This window comes from Epinephelus lanceolatus, chromosome 22 (genome assembly GCF_041903045.1).
Source record: "Epinephelus lanceolatus isolate andai-2023 chromosome 22, ASM4190304v1, whole genome shotgun sequence".
NCBI classification, from domain to species: Eukaryota; Metazoa; Chordata; class Actinopteri; order Perciformes; family Serranidae; genus Epinephelus; species Epinephelus lanceolatus.
The window spans coordinates 28,713,398-28,740,861 of NC_135755.1; the positions used below are offsets into that span (position 1 = coordinate 28,713,398).

Here is a 27,464-nt window from a genome sequence, read left to right on the forward strand (position 1 = left end):
ATTTTTTTTTTTACACACCACTAACTTACTATAAAATAATAAAGTTAAATTAAAATTGTCTTCTTTTCTTTCTTTTATTTGAACGTGTCCTCCAATAACATGACATCATCAGTCGGCCTATTGCTCTCTCCCTTTCTCTCTCCTCTTCCTACTTAATGCATTTCTCTGTCTTGGCCTCTTTCAGTCAGCTATCTGGCTCTGTCAGTAATTCAAAAACAGGATTCCAAAATATATTTTTCAGTCAATAAAACCATAATAAATAAAAGACAGTCATATAAGCAATAAAAAAAACAGACCTATATTAAAAAGTTTTTTGGGGGGACATTAGAACATGAACATGTCCTGCAAATGTCTGCCCCCTCTCTTCCTACTTAACACTGCTCTCTGTCTCTGTCTCTGTCTCTTTTCTCAGCCCTTGTGTGTGTATTTCTCCAGTGTCCACCGCAAATCCACTGAATACAGTCTGTGGGCAACAAGTCAGAGACACGTTAAGTGGTGCAATGTAGCCAATCAGAGGCAGAGTAGGGCGGGTCTTGCTAAGAAAAGCCAATAGCGAAGCAGCAAGCAGAATCAACTGAAGGTTCAGTATGTGATGTCATGCGGAAGTGCTTCCCTCGTCGTCTACCTGCCTTGGTGTGGCGCTGGCGTCAGTCACATTACCTATCCTCAGTATCATGGCGAATTGAAATGATAGAAAGTTGTGACGTTACCACCACGCTACTGAGAAACGCGGTTAAGTTAGCAACTTCGCTACTTGTAGTAACGCTAATGCCCAGCACTGGTGAGGCTAATGGGGTATCATCAGTGTTAGTGGCTTCACCACCTCTAGCTGAAGTACATTGTTGTTTGCAGCTTTATTTATTATTTTAATTATTAATCAGAGTGCCAAATTGATATTTTAGCATATTTTATGAGACTGAGTTGATTATTTGGCTTTATTTGGCATCTATATAATTAATAATTATTTTCAATAATAAGTAATTATTTCTGATAGCCATTTCTAATACTTTGTACCACTAGTTCACAACAAATCAAAGTTTTACACAAATCAGCCCTTTCAATCCACCGTCCCCTCACCACCTCCTGACAAGACAAATAAGTTTTGTTTTACTGGAAACCACATAACCGTTAACTGTTTCTGGGAATCAAAAGTGAAAGTAACTTCACACGGCAGAATAAAAGTAGGCAGTAGGCTAGTGCATTGTCAGGGCGTGTTCAGAGCTCTGTCCTCAGGACAAAAGCTACTTAACCTATAACAGAATACTGCACAAACAATTACTACAAATTCATGGATAAAAGAACAGAACAGTACTTTTACCATGGACAGATGACTCCAACAAAGGTAAGCAACAATCTCTTTGTCAAGGATTGTTTCCCTCATTTGAAGTCCGGCAAAAATATCAGGCTTTCCATAAAACAGAAGCGTGACTCAGTGTGTTTTATCTATTTTTAACAGCTCCATTAGTGTGCCCATTACAGTAGTTGTTTTATTCTATATTGTAGTCTGACAGTTTGCAGAGTACACTTAGCTGTGTGATTCATGTCTAATATGGATAACTGTTGGAGAAGATGTTGATAACAGGGTTCATTTCTATAACTTTCAGTAAGAAGCAGTTTGAATAATCTGGAGCAAGTGTGGGATGGCTGAGAGTGTACCTACAATGGATAACTCTGATGAAGAGGTAAACAGCTCGTTTTTACAACCTTAAACTTAAATAACAATAAAATTACAAGCCAAATATTTCTCCTTGAAGCTATTGAATGGGATTATAAATTGATTCATTTCACTTTTAAACTGTTTTTTTTTTTTTAAATAATGAAGGAGTTCTACGATGCCCCAGATTACCCCGAGTCATACTATGAGGACGGAAAGATTACTTTACCAACATCACAGTCTGACTGTATGTGTGACCGTCAAAAACTGATCTGATTTATAACGAAATAGGCTTACATGTTGTAATGTTGAGATACTGAGATGTACCTCTCTTCTCTTGTGACAGACGTTCCTCCACCAGGAGATGTAACAGTTCTCAGTGCTGACCAGGAGACTGTTTCTCTTGGCTTTTCACTCACTGAGACCTCTGTTAGGTATAAACTGCAAATAGATTACTCCTGTGACACACAGACAGGCAGTTTGATCAGAGAGGACTCCAGCACTGTGACGGTTGAGGGACTGAATCCTGGGACTGAGTATACTTTCAGCATCATAAGGATTGCTGATAATGGAAATCAAAGCAAAGCAACCTCGCTATCTGTCTTCACAGGTAAATCTGTAAAACAAATCAGTAAAAAACAAACAAACAAAAAAGATAGAAAGTATTGTCTGAATGGTCTTTGATCTCATAACCTATATAAATGTATTTCTTACACTGAGGTATGCTCTTATTTGGTTAAAAAGGTCAGTTTTAGACTGAAGATGTGGTAATAATTTGTATTTCCACAAGTGCATGACCTGATTATATGTGGCTTTATCTTTTACCACACCTCTTTAACCTGGCAGTTAAACACCACTTTAAAATACAGAAAAGCACTGACTGAACTTGAATTCCAAAGTATAAGTGAAACTACTGTGATGTTCCCACAGAGCCCAGCCCTCCTGCAAACATTACAGTTGACCAGATAAGCAGTGAGTCAGTGTCTCTGAGTTGGGACCCACCTGCTGGTGAAGTGGAGAGCTACACTGTGACCTGTTGCAGCGAGGGAGAAACTGAACAAGTGTTGACAACAGACGCAAACAACCAGACTTTCAGCAACCTGAAGCCAGGGGTGTGTTACTCCCTGCAGGTTTCTGCACAACTTAGGAATGGAAGACGAAGCAAGCCAGCTGTAACAGCTGCTACCACAAGTAAGTAACAGAAATCATAATGTCAATAAAAAAGAAGAATTGATTTTCTAATAAAACCACAGACTTTTGAGCATTATACACATTTCTACCACAACTCTGCAGAAGTTTCCAAAAGACTATTCAAATAAAAGAGATATAAATGAAAGTAATAAAACACTCTGCGTTTTAATAACCAGTGGATGTTGGGCATTGACAAAAGCTAATGCTGGCTTTTCCCAAAAAAACCTAGGAGGACATGGCCTCAGTCTACCTGGTAACTTGTAAAAATTCATATGAATTCCTACTTGTGACAAGGCTGTGGCAAGCAGTACTTGGAAAGAACTTGATCTATGTGATCCTCAAGATGAGGAATAGGAACAGCATCAGTATCAGTCAAAACAAAATCTTTCCTTTCTCTCTTCCTGAGCTGCCAGAACAAGGGCTGAACTCCAAGCACTAGAAGTAGACTCTGGGGCTGTCCCTTTTTATTTTCATAATCCAAACTTAATCTAGACTTTCGGGGAAAAAATACATTCAAACTGTATATGACTGAAATGTAATCAAAATGTACAGTCTGTAACTGCAACAGAGTTTAAAGTAGTTTGCCTTGTGGTCCAGCAGATGGTGCTCTTAAAATAAAATGTTAATCAGTTTGACCTATTGCATCACATGCCCTATTGACCTATAACTTAACTAAGCTATTAAATAAAAATGGAGGAGGAAATTGGCGTGCACAATCTATCATAGTGTAAGCAAATGGCTCCTGCTCAACATGCAACTAATGCAAAGGTGACCTTCCCTGCTTCCCCACTATGTCTCTTCTAATACTCAGCCACAGGTCTAGTCTACTTATTTAATCCAGGGTTTTCCTCACACCCATGTGACCAGACAGTGGTCAATCCTCATGAATCACTGACACCTTTCAGGGTCAGTGTGCAGGGACATAATCTAATAGGTCATGCTCCATCTCTCAACACACCAGGGACACATACCAATGTTGAAAAGCCATGAAAAAGTGCATTTTGCATAATGTCACCTTTCAAGTGTGAGGCTGTATGTAACAGTGTAGATCTGGTATGAATCAAACTTGCAAAAGAATCGGTACAAAAGAATTAGTGAATTTTTTTGGCCAGCAATAGTGCAAGTACACTAATACCTAATGACATCTTAAAACCGACTATACCTTTATGTTTTATATTCATAATCTTTTGATATGGTTAACAAGTCAGCATTTTCATGAATCTGCAACATTTTGAAGCACAGGATGACCTTTTCCACGTATTTCCAGTCCTTTACTGACAATCCAGCGGCAGTCTGCCCATTAGATTTTGATAGTGTTTATAAATCTAAATTATTTCTACATTGCAAATCCATTTACTCAAGTCTCAGTTGCCAGTTTATTAGGTGCAACTAGCTAAAACTATTGCAGTCTAATAATACAACATTGAGATTATAATGTTTAGTATTTCTTAAAAGTGTTTTTAAAAGATGTCAATTCAACTTCATGGGCATATTGGAGGATGTACAGTATTTATGGTGTTTACCTGTACTGCATTATAGTTTCTTTGTAATAGTCTGACCTCATAGATATAAATGGTGTGGACAAAGTATCAGAAGCACCTGTCAGTATGAGACTATGCAATTCAACAGCACCACAAAATAAAGCCCTCAAAAGGACCAGAATGTTGAGTCAACACTACTCAAAAGAACAGCTGTTTTATTAGACTGCTTCAGTATTAGTGAGGTGTAAACTATGTAAGGGCAAAATGAAATAAAATATTGAAAAAAAAAAAACCATCATGAGCTTAATATTAATTGTTTTTTATGTCTATAGAGACACAACTACAGAGTTTTTTGGAGGATTTGGGACTGGAGTACCAGGACAAAAAGAAGCTATCCCTGAGCACAGTACTTCAGATTGACGAGAGGACCATTACTGATGAACCTGCCAAGTGTAATTCAGATCTTCGATGTGTTTTTCTGAAGAAACTAATGATGGTTAATGTGACAGCTAGGAATATGAAATGTACATCTGCATGTGAGTCAAACTGTAGTGATCAGTCCATGAATACAGAGTTAGATCTTGATAATCTGGTCAGCAGCACAAATTCAGGTGACATGTTAAACCCCCTTGACATAATCACTGCTCTCTTTCTGTGGTCTGATGCTTTTGTACAACAGGAAATGGCACTCAAAATGTCTATGTGTCAGTTTTCTGTGCCTCTGTTGCTTCCCAATTGTGACACAAAGCAGTGCACACTCATGCTTTGGGCCATGAGAGAAATCGTTAAAAAGTACAGACCTCAGTCACTTTCAGAGTCCAAAGGCTTCATTGAACAAAGAATTGTTCTCTCTGAACTTCCAATGATATCTTTTGTGAGACTGGGTGAGTGCTCCCTGTCCAAGTCAGAGATCCTCAATAAGCTTCTGAGCAATTCTCAGCAGTACCATGATACATTTGTTCACTGTAACATGGAGTGTGGTGACAATAACATGGAGTGTGGTGACAGTCCAAGGAGAATATCCAATGGACTGGTTGAAATGACTTGGTACCTTCCTTGTGGGAACAAAAACATGGATATTTTCAGTGAGCCAGTAGCTGTAGCTAACCTTCGTGGAGACATTGCCTCGTTTGAAACACAATTTTCTTTTTTGTGTCAGACATCAGCAGCAGTTTTTGTGTTCTTTGACAATTTGGACTCTGAGTGCGAGCTGCTCACCAACCAACGCCACAAGGCACAGATCTTTTTGGTAGGTAACCATCAAAGTAAGCACTTCAGTGTTGATGCTGTAAAGAAGGTGGCAACCAAGTTGGGCTTGAACAACAGCAACATCCTTTTAAAGACTAAGCAGATGAATGATGCAGACTTTGTTAAAAATCTGAGGAAAACAGTCAGCAAAGTAGTTGAGAACTCAAAGATGAAGATGCAAATTGAGCAGATGGCTGACATTGCCCATGAACTGGGAATCTTGGTTGATGAAGACTCTTCAGAGTGCCAGAGTGCCAAGAAAAATGCAGATGCCATAACTGCAGAAATTCAAGACATCCTTAAATGCAAAGACACTCAGCTACCCCTGCAAGGCCAAATATGGAAGGAACTGACTCGCTTGGAGAAGGAACAATTTCGGCTCCGAAATATTGGGTCTGAGAACGTAGAAAAGTACAAAAGTGACCTTGAGGTACAGAAAACAAAACTTAGGAAAAAACAGAACACTTGTGACATGTCAAATGCAATGACGTGTTTTATCAACGCAATAACAAGACCAGGGATAGAGAGGTGCTATTTCCTGAAATGGATGCGAATGAACCTTGATAACCTGTCTCGAGAAAAACTGTCTGGCCTCCGAGATCAGTACAAAAAGAAATGCAAAAATTCTGAGAACAAAGAGGAGATCAAAGAAATTGACAGACAACTCTCCAACAGCTCACTGGGGACTGAACACTTCTTCCGTGAAATGGGTCAGATCTATGAGGCTTCACTGTCTCTTCCAGAAACACACCCATCACGAAAACAGTTTCAACATCTGCCCAAACTATGTGCAGAATTGTTACTTGATGGATTTCCCCTTGAGCTTGTAGATGGAGATGCCTCCAACATACCTCTCAGATGGGTGAGTGACGTCCTCTCTCAGCTCAATGGCTTGGTGTCTCCTAAGAACAAGATACTGGTGGTCACAGTTCTTGGAGTTCAGAGCACAGGAAAGTCTACTCTCCTCAACACCATGTTTGGAGTGCAGTTTGCAGTCAGCAGTGGGCGATGCACTCGAGGTGCCTTTATGTTGCTCATCAGAATCAATGAAGATGTTCAAAAAGTCCTCAACTGTGACTTCATGGTGATCATTGACACTGAGGGCTTAAAGTCACCAGAGCTCGCACAACTGGATAATAGCCATGAGCACGACAATGAGCTTGCAACACTTGTTGTGGGGCTGAGTGATATCACCATCATCAATATCGGAATGGAGAATTCAACTGAAATGAAAGACATCCTACAAATAGTTGTGCATGCTTTTCTCAGGATGACAGAGGTGGGTAAAAAGCCCAAATGTCAGTTTGTCCACCAGAATGTGTCGGATGTTTCAGCTCATGAGAAGAACTTACGAGACAGGAAACTGCTCTTGCAGCAGTTAAATGAGATGACCCAGGCAGCAGCCAAAATGGAAAAGAAAGAGGAGAACATGAGCTTCACTGATGTGATGGAGTACAGTCCAGACACTGGGAACTGGTACATTCCTGGACTCTGGAATGGAAACCCACCAATGGCACCAGTCAATGCAGGGTACAGCGAAGCTGTATATGAGCTCAAGAAAAATGTCATCCAAATTTTGGGACGTTGTGAGTCATCTGCTAATAATATCTTGGAGTTTACAGAGTGGATGAAAAACCTGTGGAATGCAGTAAAGCATGAAAACTTCATCTTCAGCTTCAGAAACAGTCTGGTGGCTGATGCATACGTGAGGCTGTGCACAGAATTCAACAAATGGGAATGGGAATTCAAAAAAGAAATGTACACATGGGTTACAAATGCTGAGACAAGAATTTCCAATTTTGGCAAATTTGCTGTGGAATCTGAGATAGCTGACATGAGAGAATTTCTCACTTGTTTGAAAAGTGAAGCGTGCACAGTGCTGATGAAATGGGAGACAAAGCTTCTTGACAATTTGTCACAGTACTTCAAGCAAACAGAGGGTCACGTCTATCTTGTTGAAGGATACAGAGAAGACTTTGCAAACAGTGCAAAGACCCTTCGACGAGAAATGGAGAGCTCTGTGTTTAATCAACTCACAGCAACAGCTGACATCAGACAGGGAATGGCAGAACTTGATAAAATCGAGGAGAACCACGCAAAAGAATTAGAGGAGAGAGTGTGTGCATTGATTGAACAATGTCGGGGAAAAAATGTAGAGATGACAGGCAAAGAGTTGGACAAAGAATTTGATAAGATGTGGAACAGAATGGTGAAGGAACTCTCCTTCTCTAAGCAAAAGCCTGCAGATGTCTTTGCAAGTGTGTACCACTACCTGAGAGAAAATCTAAGACGTAAGGGAAGTCATGTCTGTCAATTGCTCAGTAAAAAAACCCTGTCAGAATGTGGACTTGTTCCTTTCAGATATACTGCAGAAGGATTCTTCAAGCAGTTGAAACACAGAATCACCAAGTTCTTCAACACTGAAGATCACATAAAGGCTGTACAGCAAATGGCTGACAGTATCATAGCAGATTGCAAACAGTATGTCACTGGAAAAGTGGAAAGAAAAAGCAATTACCATGACACTTACATTCAGGAGATCCTCCACATGATTGACGAGAAGCTGCAAAACAATAAGGAAGTGAAGACAGAGATTGAGTTTGAAATTTCTCTGAAACAGCACATCTGTGGAGATGCAGCCAGACAGTTTCAGATCATGCACGAAGATTTCATACATGAGAATGATCCCTACAGATGTCTGAATCGAAACAAAGAAAGGTTTTGCACTGATTTTAAAGACTTGTTCCATGAACGAGACCAGTGCCAGAAGAAGGCAGAAGAATTCACAAACTGCTGCCTGAAGCCTGCAGTTGAAGACTTTGTCAAGCGTTCCTTGGGTCCTGATATCATTGGTGAAATGATGACAAGCCAGCAGTTCAGCACACGAATATACCTCCAGTATTCACTTTTACTGGATTTGCTCACAAAGGATGACTTTGAAAGCTATCTGAGCTACATTGACTCATATGAGTATTATGTAAAGAAATGGATCCTCGACCAAATAGTAGAACGCTTCTTAAAAGGGTCTATCATGTTTGAGTTTGAGTATCGAAATCTCCAGTTTAGCATGAGGAACATAACTAATGCTATCAACAAAGCTAAAACCAAAAAGAGTGGCAACTTAAGAAAATTTGTTGAAGATGTCTGTCAGGAACTTGGTGATAAACTGGTCATTTCCCAGGATGCTCTTGGTGCTTTCATGATCCTGAACAATACCAACCCGGAACAGTTTGCTCACTGGCTCACCGACTGTCTGAAGGACATGGCAGAGGCTCTTACAGAGAAGTTTAAAGAAACAAACATCCAAACAAAACTAAAACAACTTCATGTGAATCCTCAGAACGAGCTTTTCACCAGACTGATTGGATGTGTTAAACAGTGTCCATTCTGCAAAGCACCTTGTGAGGCAGGAGGAAAAGACCACACTGAGCACTGGACGTCACTACATCGGCCACAGGCTCTGGGTGAAGTCAGGTGGCGTGGGACATGTGGTACTGACATATGCTCTCACTCTGTGATCAGTGACAGTCATTTTTGCTGCAGTGCCACAAATGGAATTTGGCACCCTTTCAAACGTTACAAAGATATTTTTCCTGACTGGAAAATTGTTCCAGACGTAAGCCTTCAGGCATCAGACTACTGGAAATATGTACTGGCAAGGTTCAACGATACGTTTGCTGTAGCATATAATGCAAACCCTGCTAGCATACCTGCTTCTTGGAAATGTATCACACGTAAGCAGGCAGAAGCAAGCCTCAGAGAACGCTTTTATATCAGGTGAGAGACTACAAGCTTTGTGGTTATAGAGGTGCACATCCTACTAACATGCATTCACTATCATTACATGGATATTTACATTTTACTTGTTTAATATGACTTAGAGCACAAATATTAACATGTTGTCTATAAGATACAAAGCTATTTGCAGCTGCAGCTTACAAATATAATAGTTCTATGTTTATGTTTATGAGAATACTTTTAAATACTGTTTGATACTTTAGGACACATACTAACGTTTCCAGTTTGATTAAATTTGAGTTTGAATTCATGATTTTGTGTGACAGATGAATATCATTAGAATGTAAATGCCAAGAGGTACAAATGGCGTATGTAATCTTTTATTGATCATTTTGTTTCCGTGAAGTATCTGATGTCAAATATTTACAACTTTATGTGGTATTGTCTTTTTAAAAAAAATCTGATTAGGTATGATATGCAGTTGTTTAAAAGAAAAAGTTAGAATCAATTTGCTTTCATTTCTGTAAAGCATCTGATGCTAAATATTTACTTTTTCACTGTATTAAAAGATGTCAAGATGTGGGTTATACATGAGACAGTTTTTGTCTTGCTTTACTGGCTTATTTTATTGATTAATTTAACATTTGTAATGTATGTTTTTATTTAGATTTAAATAGCTCTATACGTTATGCAGAGCATATTTATGATTCAGAGTTTGGGCCAGGATTGTCTGCATATGGCTCTCAATATTTAGGTGGCTGAGCCAGCTGCTAGCAGCTAACAGTGCAAACAGTGCCAACAAGGTAACAGTGTTGGCAGAGCTAACGTTTCAGAGGGTGGGTGTTATGCTTCTGCAACAATGCTGTGCCACCACCATGGGTTGAGATGGGGTTACTCGTGGTAACCTCCATATACACGCAGTGCATAATGCCAGCGATTAGCTAGCCAGTGGGATACACACAGGGAATCACATGCATTGACATGCACGGGCAGCCGGACTAGTTACCACAACAAAGAACAGAGAAGCTTGGATTATAAAACACACAGAGGTAGTGTTACTATATTATCTGCTCAGGAGGCCACGACTCCACTATATCTTTACTGAGCAAACAGTTGTTTAGTTCTATATTAATGTTCTGAATGTAGAAATTGTGATATAGAACTACTTTAAGTATCCGGTGCCAAATATTAACTTTTTAAAATCTATGTTATCTCAAATTTAGAATGCTTTTGTTTCTGTGAATTATCTGATGCCACATATTTACTTTAATGGAGGATACAATCATTCAATCTAAATGTGGTGGTGTCAAAATGTATATATGACAAAGTGTCAGTGTTACTCTTAGCCCACTTAATGTCCTCAGTCAGATCTGTGGGGAACTGTCATCCATGTAATAAAAGCTGTAAATGGGTCCTATTGTAAAATCTTCCACCTTTGATTTTTACTCATAATAAATTGATTTCTGTACATGTCTCAATTCTGGCGTCCTGTATTTGAAACCTTTCACCATTCTTGGCTGTTACAAACTGTGAATATCACTCTGATAAAAAAAACAGCATCTTGTTCTCATATGAGTTGATAGCATGCCATAGATAAAACTGTTATCTAGTGTCAATTTGCCAGCAAGCACTGGAGGTGAGTACTGAATATTCCAGCTAGATAACAATTCTGTTAAATTACCCTCAGAAACCCATCAGACAAAAAGAAAAAGAAAGATTAAAGCAGCTGTGCGGAACTTTTCGTTTTCGTTGATTATAGCGCCCCTTTGGTCAAAGCGGTATGACACCCACAGCCTGATGTCGTAAAATTCCGACTGCAGCCGGCAATTACCGCATGCATTTGTTTTGGAGAGTGAGAGGATTAACTAACGTCAGGTCACTCCAAGTAATTAGTGGAAACAGCAAAATTACTCAGTAAATTCTCCTGTCGTGTTTCTGTTCTGATCTAATCTGTGGTGTATTTTGAGTTACTAAGGCTACCGTATTAGTGTGAGCCTCAAGTTATTCTGGGTAATGTAGTAACCGTTGTTGTGCTACTGGAAACAATGAGAAGCAGCCGTGTATGTTCGGTGTAAGGAGGAATAAACAGTTAACAAGTCATCTGCTGAGTCCGCATTATTATGTGAAAAGAATACTCCGACGATTTGGGAGTTATGCCCTTTCTCTATCATTTTCATATTGAGACAACATGATGGATATCTTGGCGCTTGTAGGGGGTCAGTACATCTTGCGCGGAGGGATACACCGGTGAGCAACAGCTGCAGCTGGCTCTGGGACAAGTACGCTAGGTCACTCACAAAGAGACGACACAGACGATATTACTCACTCGACTGAAAGCTGTCCATCAGCTCCTGCAGGCCTGGGGCGTTTTTTCCAGTTCATCTTAGGAACATGAAAAAAAGTTTCAGTCACGATACGAACAACCCGATCTCACAGAAATACGTGAAATGACCACGACCTATTAACACCGCATTACGTGGTGGCAGCACGTAATGGGTTGAAATTATGTGCTGCCACCACGAAAACAATGCCAATGTAAAGTCAATTAGGATCCTCTCCCGTGGTGGACACACGGATTCCCTGATTCAATCACGTCACGTCAACCTCGTTTTCCTCTGTATACACACAAAAACGCGGAAGTGTCCTTGATAACTCAACAATATGACAGGTTAATGTCAAGGCCATAAAATAAAATAAATGTATTTTGCCAGCTTTTGATAGCATGGGGCTTTAAGAGCATTGTGCTGTGGGCGGATGGGGCGCGTTCCACTACTGTTTTGTAGCTGCTCTCCGCCGTCTGTGGGCTTCATTCCATTTCAGATTGCCATCCGTCTGCCGTAACTGAATCCAAACGCCACTAATAAATAAATAAATAAGAAGATAAAAATAAGGCTGAGCACGGAAGAACCAGAGAGGAAACACCATCACATGGAGCCGTCTGCCCCTGGCAACCCGGCCACCCTCCACTCCACCAGGGGAGAGTGGACCCCAAGCCAGACCCACAGAACCAGCGGCTGCCCCACTGGTTATACCTCCGACCGTGGCAGCTGTCACACAAACCGCTGCTGAAAATTATACATTTTGATACAGGTAGGCTATATACATATTGCAAAACTCTGTAAAAGTACACCAAAGCATATTTTCATTTCCAAATATTTATTTGAAAACGAAACCATTCATACGGTCAATATAAAACATTTTGTTAGTAATAAAAAACAAATGTAATCTCAATGTGACCACGCCAGCCGGCGGGACTGTGGCTGAACCACTTCCAATGTTCATTCATTCATTCATTCATTCATTCAATCACGTGTTCAATGTGTGTGTGTGTGTGTGTGTGTGTGTCAGAGAGGAGTATCAATAAAAAAAGTAATTATTTCGATGTTTATTTCTTTTATTTTCTGTTTTTTTTATTAAAATGCGTAATATAGCCAACAATATTATAGACCAAATGTTAATCTAATTATTATTGTAGAATGTATTTAGCAAATCACCACTCTCAACTGGAGACAGCAGCAAAAAAAGAAAGAAGGCATTATAAATAGTGTTACTTAATTGACGTGAGACATTGAAGAGGTTGTCTCCTATAGTCTGTAATTTTTTATTTTTTTATCATAACTTCTCGGAAATTACTCAAAAGTAGAACATGCTAAAAGTAAATACAATAATAGGCTAAATAGTATCTAAACAATAATAAATATTATCTAAGTTATCTATTAGGCTACCATTCCACTCTGTAAATAGATTTTAAAATTTCAATATGATTTTAATACTATTTTTGCTTATTTCATTATTGTTATTATTGGTTTTACTTTTTAGTAGTATTGTATTGTCTGAGGATGACTCATTTTAGTAACTCTCTACAGTAAAAAAGAAAAAAACAAGCAAAGAAACAAACAAAACTCATTTTATACACTGGGCCTTCAAAGTGCTCTCTGAAACTACACCTGGCATGGCTTGTGTCCAAAAAATGAAAAAATCTAAACTTTGTCGTAGAGCTAAACCAAATACATCATTGGAAAGGTCTCAACCTGGAGAGTAACATATGTCAGTATGATGATTCTACATGGCTCCTGCTTTGAGCCATTGACCTTTGAACCTTGACCTCAGTGCATGTTTGAGGGCTTATAACTCAGCAACTAAAGGGGGTACAGACATGGGACCAACTGTTATAGAGAGCTCTTGACCTCAGCTATCACGTGAGTGTAGTCAACAACTGAGGGTGTTGTCAGATATGGATAAAATATGGATAAAATTAATTTTCACCCATTTAGAAATTAGATATTTAAAATCTGATTTCACAAATGTGTTTACCATCCCCTTAAAGTCCACAGTCTACTCTCAATTCAGTATTTACAACTTCCAAATCTGGGAAAAACACTTAGATTTTTAAAAAACTACAATTCCCTGGGACCGCGCCATGCAGTTTGATACATATCAGCAACATAGTTGTAGTTCTTCTGATTTGCAAAGTAGGGCTCTAAATAGGGTTGTAAAAAGATAGATCTACTGAATAAATCTAATATATAGTAAAGCCGAAGTAGTTATTACACTGCATCTAGATGAACTATGTTAAGAAAAAAAGCAAGGATGTTGGCTAATCGTAGTTATTTTAGATAGTACTCTAAAAACGGCGTTTTTGGGAAGGTAGGTTTTTTACGGCTTGTTGTAAAACAGGGTCGTAAAAAGATACATCTACTGAATATATCAAATGTCTAGTAAAGCTGAACTAGTAATGACACTGCACGTACAGTACAGGCCAAAAGTTTGGACACACCTTCTCATTCAATGCGTTTTCTTTATTTTCATGACTATTTACATTGTAGATTCTCACTGAAGGCATCAAAACTATGAATGAACACATGTGGAGTTATGTACTTAACAAAAAAAGGTGAAATAACTGAAAACATGTTTTATATTCTAGTTTCTTCAAAATAGCCACCCTTTGCTCTGATTACTGCTTTGCACACTCTTGGCATTCTCTCCATGAGCTTCAAGAGGTAGTCACCTGAAATGGTTTCCACTTCACAGGTGTGCCTTATCAGGGTTAATTAGTGGAATTTCTTGCTTTATCAATGGGGTTGGGACCATCAGTTGTGTTGTGCAGAAGTCAGGTTAATACACAGCCGACAGCCCTATTGGACAACTGTTAAAATTCATATTATGGCAAGAACCAATCAGCTAACTAAAGAAAAACGAGTGGCCATCATTACTTTAAGAAATGAAGGTCAGTCAGTCCGGAAAATTGCAAAAACTTTAAATGTGTCCCCAAGTGGAGTCGCAAAAACCATCAAGCGCTACAACGAAACTGGCACACATGAGGACCGACCCAGGAAAGGAAGACCAAGAGTCACCTCTGCTTCTGAGGATAAGTTCATCCGAGTCACCAGCCTCAGAAATGGCAAGTTAACAGCAGCTCAGATCAGAGACCAGATGAATGCCACACAGAGTTCTAGCAGCAGACCCATCTCTAGAACAACTGTTAAGAGGAGACTGCGCCAATCAGGCCTTCATGGTCAAATAGCTGCTAGGAAACCACTGCTAAGGAGAGGCAACAAGCAGAAGAGATTTGTTTGGGCCAAGAAACACAAGGAATGGACATTAGACCAGTGGAAATCTGTGCTTTGGTCTGATGAGTCCAAATTTGAGATCTTTGGTTCCAACTGCCGTGTCTTTGTGAGACGCAGAAAAGGTGAACGGATGGATTCCACATGCCTGGTTCCCACTGTGAAGCATGGAGGAGGAGGTGTGATGGTGTGGGGGTGTTTTGCTGGTGACACTGTTGGGGATTTATTCAAAATTGAAGGCACACTGAACCAGCATGGCTACCACAGCATCCTGCAGCGACATGCCATCCCATCCGGTTTGCCTTTAGTTGGACGATCATTTATTTTTCAACAGGACAATGACCCCAAACACACCTCCAGGCTGTGTAAGGGCTATTTGACCAAGAAGGAGAGTGATGGAGTGCTGCGGCAGATGACCTGGCCTCCACAGTCACCGGACCTGAACCCAATCGAGATGGTTTGGGGTGAGCTGGACCGCAGAGTGAAGGCAAAGGGGCCAACAAGTGCTAAACACCTCTGGGAACTCCTTCAAGACTGTTGGAAAACCATTTCAGGTGACTACCTCTTGAAGCTCATGGAGAGAGTGCCAAGAGTGTGCAAAGCAGTAATCAGAGCAAAGGGTGGCTATTTTGAAGAAACTAGAATATAAAACATGTTTTCAGTTATTTCACCTTTTTTTGTTAAGTACATAACTCCACATGTGTTCATTCATAGTTTTGATGCCTTCAGTGAGAATCTACAATGTAAATAGTCATGAAAATAAAGAAAACGCATTGAATGAGAAGGTGTGTCCAAACTTTTGGCCTGTACTGTAGATGAAATATGTTAAGAAAAAGTAGGCATGATGGTTCATTTCAGATATTTTAGCAAGTTCTCTAGAAATGGCGTTTTTGTGATTGAATATCTGAATAGGCTATAACAAATATCTAGAACAGCCGAACTATCACGTTATTATCATTATTATTATTATTGGTGGGAAATTATAACAGAGGAATATATTTGCCGTTTTAATATCAAGAACACTTCCGCGTTTTTGTGTGTATACAGGAATGTTAAAGATATCATTGAGGAAAACGAGGTTGACGTGACGTGATTGAATCAGGGAATCCGTGTGTCCACCACAGGAGAGGACCCTAATTGACTTTACATTGGCATTGTTTTCGTGGTGGCAGCACGTAATTTCAACCCATCACGTGCTGCCACCACGTAATGCGGTGTTAAGAGGTCGTGGCCATTTCACGTATTTCTGTGAGATACGAACTAGGGACAGTTTTATTAATGGTAAAAAGTTCCGCACAGCTGCTTTAAGCAAAGAAGCTGAGGTTTGTTGGACTGGTGACATCACAGGGACACATGCCACAGTGACCAATATCAGTGGAAAACTGGATCCATGGGCATAACTTCACACTTCACATGACTTTTCTTTGTCTGATGAACAAAGGAGGCCACAGTGGCCAGTTTGAAGACGTCTGAACTTACATGTCCAGGTTAGAGTTGAAGTTCTGCAGAGTCCAGTGGTCCTAACACCATATTGAAAAATCTTTTGCTTTTAATTTTATTATTAATATTTAATAATGTTTTTGGGTTACATGTGTGTTTTTATTTTTATCACTGCTGATACAGTAAAACAAGCGAAAACCTGAGACCTACAGCAAGGTGGAAGACAAAAACGTTATGTCAAGCTTCATAAGTAGTTATTCACGTCAATACTGCATCAAAGACTGATATTTTTATACAGCAGTGACAGAATAAGTATCAATGTGGCCTTTCCAACACTCGTGTATGCAGTTTGAACTGGGAATTAAAGTGAGTTCTGCCTTAAATAGAGTTGAACAAAAAAAGAAATAGCAAGTTGAAAAGTCTTTTTACCTGCACAGTGACTACACCTGGTCAACAATACAAGGGATCTGAGTAATTCTAAATCCAAACTAAAGTTTTCATCTGATGGATGGATGGATGGAAAATGGCAATGAAAGAATCAGGGGAGTAGCGAATGTGGCACGAGAGGAGAGACACAGGGACAGATTGAGCAGCAATATGCACAAGTGGGGCAGACACTGTGACACACCACCACAGAGAGCCCGTGTTAAGTACGTACCAAAGCTTCTTAAAATCCTCCCTGTTTAGTTGCAAAGTTTTGATCGTTGTTTTATTTTAACCTGTGCAAATAAAGTCAAACTCAGTGACACAATGACTAAAGCCCAGGGCAGACCAAAGATTCGCGACATGACGCAACCGTTTTAGAACCTTGCAGAGAAAAGTTGCAGCAGCGTAAACCGGCCGGTCTGAGCTAGACTCAAGCCAGCTGATGGTGTCACCTGCAACTCAGCTGGTCAAATCGCCGGCAGCTAGTTTTAGAATGTAAAGCACATGACCTGTTTCAACAGCCTATCAGCTTGTGGTGAAGTCTGCTAGTCAAGTGAAAACAACCGCAGACAGTGTGTTGGCTTGCTGCGGCAGGTGCTCTGTCCATGCAGAGCGCTGTTTCCTCACGATGTGCAGGTGTCAGGCGGTGGGTCACTGCTGCTGCTCACTGTATGTGCTCATGCCCCCACCACACACACACACACACACATTCTCACTGATTAATTGGTGCTGGTTATTAACATTAGCACGGCATATTTATTATGAATACAGTCCATCTGGTGCTGGTTTTATTTATGTTTTTTCACCCTTTCATCACTACCACAAATGCAACTGTAGCCAGTATCTCAGTAAAATTATCCTCATTCATATTTTAAGAAGATACAAATTATATTCCGTCAAGAAATAATCCTGTGAAGCTGAAAATCAGTACAGAAGTACAGAGAGTTGTTGCATGTAGATGATACGCCGTCTTATCTAGTTGCACTGGTGTGAACCGGGAGGTTTTTAGAATGTTGCAAAACGGCGTATTGCAAGTAGTTGTCTGTTTCAACTCATCGTATCACAAATCTCTGGTCTAAACTGGGCTTAACACGATGATGTATAGCAATTAAAATGTGAACAGTATTTCTAAGTTCATTAGTTAGTATGCTAAAATCTGGATATTCATAGTTAACACAAAGTATAACTAAGGCTGATAGAAATATCATTAATTTTGTTGTTATTTGACAAATAAAATATTTTGACCCACTGTTCCACCACCACTCTCTGACCAGACAAATATGTTACATTTTACTGGAAACTACATAGCCTTATCATTTACTGTTTCTGGGAATAATAAAAGAAGAGGTGGTAAAGTTCAAATACTTTACTGTCATATGCACCACCATACAGTTAAGCAGTCCCTCCAACCAACAATGCTCATATAAATATGTACAAAAAGGGAGTGGTGGTGCTGTGAAATAAAGGCTGAGTGAGCTACTTTATCGTAGACCCACGAAGACCTCTCACTATCTCATAACTAATGTCAAACTAAACACAATCTATATTGTGGTTCAATGTTAGGAATATTATATAATACGCAAAACCATATTTAAACCTTTATTAATAGTTGGTGTGTAGGTGTGTATCTGTCCATCATTCTAAAGCAGGTTCAAACCAAAATCTAACATTTTTGGATTTAGATTATGCTTCAACAAAACACATTCAGAGTTTAGTTTATTGGTCTGACCTGAGGAAGTGTAACTAGGTCATTTATGTCTTAATCACTAGTTTTTAAAATCTGTCACAATAGTTTTATTACCTGACTGTGAAGGCCTCCAATGTTTGAATGTGTAAGACATGTTTATGCCCAGACTCCACTCCCAGTCTCTCCTGTCTGGCCAGAGAGGTGGGTGTAATCCCCTGTATCTGTTTTTGTTTTCTCCAGTATCACAATGTTTTTTGTCATCTGTCAATGTATGGACTGTAGCGTACAGGCTCTATTCATGAAGATTTTTTTTTTTTACACACCACTAACTTACTATAAAATAATAAAGTTAAATTAAAATTGTCTTCTTTTCTTTTTTTTATTTGAACGTGTCCTCCAATAACATGACATCATCAGTCGGCCTATTGCTCTCTCCCTTTCTCTCTCCTCTTCCTACTTAATGCATTTCTCTGTCTTGGCCTCTTTCAGTCAGCTATCTGGCTCTGTCAGTAATTCAAAAACAGGATTCCAAAATATATTTTTCAGTCAATAAAACCATAATAAATAAAAGACAGTCATATAAGCAATAAAAAAAACAGACCTATATTAAAAAGTTTTTTGGGGGGACATTAGAACATGAACATGTCCTGCAAATGTCTGCCCCCTCTCTTCCTACTTAACACTGCTCTCTGTCTCTGTCTCTGTCTCTTTTCTCAGCCCTTGTGTGTGTATTTCTCCAGTGTCCACCGCAAATCCACTGAATACAGTCTGTGGGCAACAAGTCAGAGACACGTTAAGTGGTGCAATGTAGCCAATCAGAGGCAGAGTAGGGCGGGTCTTGCTAAGAAAAGCCAATAGCGAAGCAGCAAGCAGAATCAACTGAAGGTTCAGTATGTGATGTCATGCGGAAGTGCTTCCCTCGTCGTCTACCTGCCTTGGTGTGGCGCTGGCGTCAGTCACATTACCTATCCTCAGTATCATGGCGAATTGAAATGATAGAAAGTTGTGACGTTACCACCACGCTACTGAGAAACGCGGTTAAGTTAGCAACTTCGCTACTTGTAGTAACGCTAATGCCCAGCACTGGTGAGGCTAATGGGGTATCATCAGTGTTAGTGGCTTCACCACCTCTAGCTGAAGTACATTGTTGTTTGCAGCTTTATTTATTATTTTAATTATTAATCAGAGTGCCAAATTGATATTTTAGCATATTTTATGAGACTGAGTTGATTATTTGGCTTTATTTGGCATCTATATAATTAATAATTATTTTCAATAATAAGTAATTATTTCTGATAGCCATTTCTAATACTTTGTACCACTAGTTCACAACAAATCAAAGTTTTACACAAATCAGCCCTTTCAATCCACCGTCCCCTCACCACCTCCTGACAAGACAAATAAGTTTTGTTTTACTGGAAACCACATAACCGTTAACTGTTTCTGGGAATCAAAAGTGAAAGTAACTTCACACGGCAGAATAAAAGTAGGCAGTAGGCTAGTGCATTGTCAGGGCGTGTTCAGAGCTCTGTCCTCAGGACAAAAGCTACTTAACCTATAACAGAATACTGCACAAACAATTACTACAAATTCATGGATAAAAGAACAGAACAGTACTTTTACCATGGACAGATGACTCCAACAAAGGTAAGCAACAATCTCTTTGTCAAGGATTGTTTCCCTCATTTGAAGTCCGGCAAAAATATCAGGCTTTCCATAAAACAGAAGCGTGACTCAGTGTGTTTTATCTATTTTTAACAGCTCCATTAGTGTGCCCATTACAGTAGTTGTTTTATTCTATATTGTAGTCTGACAGTTTGCAGAGTACACTTAGCTGTGTGATTCATGTCTAATATGGATAACTGTTGGAGAAGATGTTGATAACAGGGTTCATTTCTATAACTTTCAGTAAGAAGCAGTTTGAATAATCTGGACCAAGTGTGGGATGGCTGAGAGTGTACCTACAATGGATAACTCTGATGAGGAGGTAAACAGCTCGTTTTTACAACCTTAAACTTAAATAACAATAAAATTACAAGCCAAATATTTCTCCTTGAAGCTATTGAATGGGATTATAAATTGATTCATTTCACTTTTAAACTGTTTTTTTTTTTTTTTAAATAATGAAGGAGTTCTACGATGCCCCAGATTACCCCGAGTCATACTATGAGGACGGAAAGATTACTTTACCAACATCACAGTCTGACTGTATGTGTGACCGTCAAAAACTGATCTGATTTATAACGAAATAGGCTTACATGTTGTAATGTTGAGATACTGAGATGTACCTCTCTTCTCTTGTGACAGACGTTCCTCCACCAGGAGATGTAACAGTTCTCAGTGCTGACCAGGAGACTGTTTCTCTTGGCTTTTCACTCACTGAGACCTCTGTTAGGTATAAACTGCAAATAGATTACTCCTCCATACAGAGGAGCAGTTTGATCAGAGAGGACTCCAGCACTGTGACGGTTGGGGGACTGAATCCTGGGACTGAGTATACTTTCAGCATCATAAGGATTGCTGATAATGGAAATCAAAGCAAAGCAACCTCGCTATCTGTCTTCACAGGTAAATCTGTAAAACAAATCAGTAAAAAACAAACAAACAAAAAAGATAGAAAGTATTGTCTGAATGGTCTTTGGTCTCATAACCTATATAAATGTATTTCTTACACTGAGGTATGCTCTTATTTGGTTAAAAAGGTCAGTTTTAGACTGAAGATGTGGTAATAATTTGTATTTCCACAAGTGCATGACCTGATTATATGTGGCTTTATCTTTTACCACACCTCTTTAACCTGGCAGTTAAACACCACTTTAAATACAGAAAAGCACTGACTGAACTTGAATTCCAAAGTATAAGTGAAACTACTGTGATGTTCCCACAGAGCCCAGCCCTCCTGCAAACATTACAGTTGACCAGATAAGCAGTGAGTCAGTGTCTCTGAGTTGGGACCCACCTGCTGGTGAAGTGGAGAGCTACACTGTGACCTGTTGCAGCGAGGGAGAAACTGAACAAGTGTTGACAACAGACGCAAACAACCAGACTTTCAGCAACCTGAAGCCAGGGGTGTGTTACTCCCTGCAGGTTTCTGCACAACTTAGGAATGGAAGACGAAGCAAGCCAGCTGTAACAGCTGCTACCACAAGTAAGTAACAGAAATCATAATGTCAATAAAAAAGAAGAATTGATTTTCTAATAAAACCACAGACTTTTGAGCATTATACACATTTCTACCACAACTCTGCAGAAGTTTCCAAAAGACTATTCAAATAAAAGAGATATAAATGAAAGTAATAAAACACTCTACGTTTTAATAACCAGTGGATGTTGGGCATTGACAAAAGCTAATGCTGGCTTTTCCCAAAAAAACCTAGGAGGACATGGCCTCAGCCTACCTGGTAACTTGTAAAAATTCATATGAATTCCTACTTGTGACAAGGCTGTGGCAAGCAGTACTTGGAAAGAACTTGATCTATGTGATCCTCAAGATGAGGAATAGGAACAGCATCAGTATCAGTCAAAACAAAATCTTTCCTTTCTCTCTTCCTGAGCTGCCAGAACAAGGGCTGAACTCCAAGCACTAGAAGTAGACTCTGGGGCTGTCCCTTTTTATTTTCATAATCCAAACTTAATCTAGACTTTCGGGGAAAAAATACATTCAAACTGTATATGACTGAAATGTAATCAAAATGTACAGTCTGTAACTGCAACAGAGTTTAAAGTAGTTTGCCTTGTGGTCCAGCAGATGGTGCTCTTAAAATAAAATGTTAATCAGTTTGACCTATTGCATCACATGCCCTATTGACCTATAACTTAACTAAGCTATTAAATAAAAATGGAGGAGGAAATTGGCGTGCACAATCTATCATAGTGTAAGCAAATGGCTCCTGCTCAACATGCAACTAATGCAAAGGTGACCTTCCCTGCTTCCCCACTATGTCTCTTCTAATACTCAGCCACAGGTCTAGTCTACTTATTTAATCCAGGGTTTTCCTCACACCCATGTGACCAGACAGTGGTCAATCCTCATGAATCACTGACACCTTTCAGGGTCAGTGTGCAGGGACATAATCTAATAGGTCATGCTCCATCTCTCAACACACCAGGGACACATACCAATGTTGAAAAGCCATGAAAAAGTGCATTTTGCATAATGTCACCTTTCAAGTGTGAGGCTGTATGTAACAGTGTAGATCTGGTATGAATCAAACTTGCAAAAGAATCGGTACAAAAGAATTAGTGAATTTTTTTGGCCAGCAATAGTGCAAGTACACTAATACCTAATGACATCTTAAAACCGACTATACCTTTATGTTTTATATTCATAATCTTTTGATATGGTTAACAAGTCAGCATTTTCATGAATCTGCAACATTTTGAAGCACAGGATGACCTTTTCCACGTATTTCCAGTCCTTTACTGACAATCCAGCGGCAGTCTGCCCATTAGATTTTGATAGTGTTTATAAATCTAAATTATTTCTACATTGCAAATCCATTTACTCAAGTCTCAGTTGCCAGTTTATTAGGTGCAACTAGCTAAAACTATTGCAGTCTAATAATACAACATTGAGATTATAATGTTTAGTATTTCTTAAAAGTGTTTTTAAAAGATGTCAATTCAACTTCATGGGCATATTGGAGGATGTACAGTATTTATGGTGTTTACCTGTACTGCATTATAGTTTCTTTGTAATAGTCTGACCTCATAGATATAAATGGTGTGGACAAAGTATCAGAAGCACCTGTCAGTATGAGACTATGCAATTCAACAGCACCACAAAATAAAGCCCTCAAAAGGACCAGAATGTTGAGTCAACACTACTCAAAAGAACAGCTGTTTTATTAGACTGCTTCAGTATTAGCGAGGTGTAAACTATGTAAGGGCAAAATGAAATAAAATATTGAAAAAAAAAAAACCATCATGAGCTTAATATTAATTGTTTTTTATGTCTATAGAGACACAACTACAGAGTTTTTTGGAGGATTTGGGACTGGAGTACCAGGACAAAAAGAAGCTATCCCTGAGCACAGTACTTCAGATTGACGAGAGGACCATTACTGATGAACCTGCCAAGTGTAATTCAGATCTTCGATGTGTTTTTCTGAAGAAACTAATGATGGTTAATGTGACAGCTAGGAATATGAAATGTACATCTGCATGTGAGTCAAACTGTAGTGATCAGTCCATGAATACAGAGTTAGATCTTGATAATCTGGTCAGCAGCACAAATTCAGGTGACATGTTAAACCCCCTTGACATAATCACTGCTCTCTTTCTGTGGTCTGATGCTTTTGTACAACAGGAAATGGCACTCAAAATGTCTATGTGTCAGTTTTCTGTGCCTCTGTTGCTTCCCAATTGTGACACAAAGCAGTGCACACTCATGCTTTGGGCCATGAGAGACATCGTTAAAAAGTACAGACCTCAGTCACTTTCAGAGTCCAAAGGCTTCATTGAACAAAGAATTGTTCTCTCTGAACTTCCAATGATATCTTTTGTGAGACTGGGTGAGTGCTCCCTGTCCAAGTCAGAGATCCTCAATAAGCTTCTGAGCAATTCTCAGCAGTACCATGATACATTTGTTCACTGTAACATGGAGTGTGGTGACAATAACATGGAGTGTGGTGACAGTCCAAGGAGAATATCCAATGGACTGGTTGAAATGACTTGGTACCTTCCTTGTGGGAACAAAAACATGGATATTTTCAGTGAGCCAGTAGCTGTAGCTAACCTTCGTGGAGACATTGCCTCGTTTGAAACACAATTTTCTTTTTTGTGTCAGACATCAGCAGCAGTTTTTGTGTTCTTTGACAATTTGGACTCTGAGTGTGAGCTGCTCACCAACCAACGCCACAAGGCACAGATCTTTTTGGTAGGTAACCATCAAAGTAAGCACTTCAGTGTTGATGCTGTAAAGAAGGTGGCAACCAAGTTGGGCTTGAACAACAGCAACATCCTTTTAAAGACTAAGCAGATGAATGATGCAGACTTTGTTAAAAATCTGAGGAAAACAGTCAGCAAAGTAGTTGAGAACTCAAAGATGAAGATGCAAATTGAGCAGATGGCTGACATTGCCCATGAACTGGGAATCTTGGTTGATGAAGACTCTTCAGAGTGCCAGAGTGCCAAGAAAAATGCAGATGCCATAACTGCAGAAATTCAAGACATCCTTAAATGCAAAGACACTCAGCTACCCCTGCAAGGCCAAATATGGAAGGAACTGACTCGCTTGGAGAAGGAACAATTTCGGCTCCGAAATATTGGGTCTGAGAACGTAGAAAAGTACAAAAGTGACCTTGAGGTACAGAAAACAAAACTTAGGAAAAAACAGAACACTTGTGACATGTCAAATGCAATGACGTGTTTTATCAACGCAATAACAAGACCAGGGATAGAGAGGTGCTATTTCCTGAAATGGATGCGAATGAACCTTGATAACCTGTCTCGAGAAAAACTGTCTGGCCTCCGAGATCAGTACAAAAAGAAATGCAAAAATTCTGAGAACAAAGAGGAGATCAAAGAAATTGACAGACAACTCTCCAACAGCTCACTGGGGACTGAACACTTCTTCCGTGAAATGGGTCAGATCTATGAGGCTTCACTGTCTCTTCCAGAAACACACCCATCACGAAAACAGTTTCAACATCTGCCCAAACTATGTGCAGAATTGTTACTTGATGGATTTCCCCTTGAGCTTGTAGATGGAGATGCCTCCAACATACCTCTCAGATGGGTGAGTGACGTCCTCTCTCAGCTCAATGGCTTGGTGTCTCCTAAGAACAAGATACTGGTGGTCACAGTTCTTGGAGTTCAGAGCACAGGAAAGTCTACTCTCCTCAACACCATGTTTGGAGTGCAGTTTGCAGTCAGCAGTGGGCGATGCACTCGAGGTGCCTTTATGTTGCTCATCAGAATCAATGAAGATGTTCAAAAAGTCCTCAACTGTGACTTCATGGTGATCATTGACACTGAGGGCTTAAAGTCACCAGAGCTTGCACAACTGGATAATAGCCATGAGCACGACAATGAGCTTGCAACACTTGTTGTGGGGCTGAGTGATATCACCATCATCAATATCGGAATGGAGAATTCAACTGAAATGAAAGACATCCTACAAATAGTTGTGCATGCTTTTCTCAGGATGACAGAGGTGGGTAAAAAGCCCAAATGTCAGTTTGTCCACCAGAATGTGTCGGATGTTTCAGCTCATGAGAGGAACTTACGAGACAGGAAACTGCTCTTGCAGCAGTTAAATGAGATGACCCAGGCAGCAGCCAAAATGGAAAAGAAAGAGGAGAACATGAGCTTCACTGATGTGATGGAGTACAGTCCAGACACTGGGAACTGGTACATTCCTGGACTCTGGAATGGAAACCCACCAATGGCACCAGTCAATGCAGGGTACAGCGAAGCTGTATATGAGCTCAAGAAAAATGTAATCCAAATTTTGGGACGTTGTGAGTCATCTGCTAATAATATCTTGGAGTTTACAGAGTGGATGAAAAACCTGTGGAATGCAGTAAAGCATGAAAACTTCATCTTCAGCTTCAGAAACAGTCTGGTGGCTGATGCATACGTGAGGCTGTGCACAGAATTCAACAAATGGGAATGGGAATTCAAAAAAGAAATGTACACATGGGTTACAAATGCTGAGACAAGAATTTCCAATTTTGGCAAATTTGCTGTGGAATCTGAGATAGCTGACATGAGAGAATTTCTCACTTGTTTGAAAAGTGAAGCGTGCACAGTGCTGATGAAATGGGAGACAAAGCTTCTTGACAATTTGTCACAGTACTTCAAGCAAACAGAGGGTCACGTCTATCTTGTTGAAGGATACAGAGAAGACTTTGCAAACAGTGCAAAGACCCTTCGACGAGAAATGGAGAGCTCTGTGTTTAATCAACTCACAGCAACAGCTGACATCAGACAGGGAATGGCAGAACTTGATAAAATCGAGGAGAACCACGCAAAAGAATTAGAGGAGAGAGTGTGTGCATTGATTGAACAATGTCGGGGAAAAAATGTAGAGATGACAGGCAAAGAGTTGGACAAAGAATTTGATAAGATGTGGAACAGAATGGTGAAGGAACTCTCCTTCTCTAAGCAAAAGCCTGCAGATGTCTTTGCAAGTGTGTACCACTACCTGAGAGAAAATCTAAGACGTAAGGGAAGTCATGTCTGTCAATTGCTCAGTAAAAAAACCCTGTCAGAATGTGGACTTGTTCCTTTCAGATATACTGCAGAAGGATTCTTCAAGCAGTTGAAACACAGAATCACCAAGTTCTTCAACACTGAAGATCACATAAAGGCTGTACAGCAAATGGCTGACAGTATCATAGCAGATTGCAAACAGTATGTCACTGGAAAAGTGGAAAGAAAAAGCAATTACCATGACACTTACATTCAGGAGATCCTCCACATGATTGACGAGAAGCTGCAAAACAATAAGGAAGTGAAGACAGAGATTGAGTTTGAAATTTCTCTGAAACAGCACATCTGTGGAGATGCAGCCAGACAGTTTCAGATCATGCACGAAGATTTCATACATGAGAATGATCCCTACAGATGTCTGAATCGAAACAAAGAAAGGTTTTGCACTGATTTTAAAGACTTGTTCCATGAACGAGACCAGTGCCAGAAGAAGGCAGAAGAATTCACAAACTGCTGCCTGAAGCCTGCAGTTGAAGACTTTGTCAAGCGTTCCTTGGGTCCTGATATCATTGGTGAAATGATGACAAGCCAGCAGTTCAGCACACGAATATACCTCCAGTATTCACTTTTACTGGATTTGCTCACAAAGGATGACTTTGAAAGCTATCTGAGCTACATTGACTCATATGAGTATTATGTAAAGAAATGGATCCTCGACCAAATAGTAGAACGCTTCTTAAAAGGGTCTATCATGTTTGAGTTTGAGTATCGAAATCTCCAGTTTAGCATGAGGAACATAACTAATGCTATCAACAAAGCTAAAACCAAAAAGAGTGGCAACTTAAGAAAATTTGTTGAAGATGTCTGTCAGGAAC

At 39.7% G+C, this 27,464-nt stretch overlaps 2 pseudogenes across 2 annotated transcripts; both read left to right on the top strand.

Annotated features, from left to right (window-relative positions):
- The first annotated feature begins 1,201 nt into the window (after positions 1-1,201).
- LOC144459668 (up-regulator of cell proliferation-like) lies at positions 1,202-8,527 on the top strand (annotated as a pseudogene). Its single transcript, XR_013488511.1, has 6 exons — positions 1,202-1,342; positions 1,605-1,682; positions 1,823-1,901; positions 2,001-2,264; positions 2,585-2,845; positions 4,659-8,527. The product of XR_013488511.1 is annotated as an up-regulator of cell proliferation-like (transcript).
- An 11,376-nt stretch (positions 8,528-19,903) lies between these two features.
- On the top strand, positions 19,904-27,262 carry LOC144459669 (up-regulator of cell proliferation-like; annotated as a pseudogene). The gene is made up of 6 exons (XR_013488512.1): positions 19,904-20,079; positions 20,342-20,419; positions 20,562-20,640; positions 20,740-21,000; positions 21,320-21,580; positions 23,394-27,262. The product of XR_013488512.1 is annotated as an up-regulator of cell proliferation-like (transcript).
- The last annotated feature ends 202 nt before the right edge of the window (positions 27,263-27,464 follow it).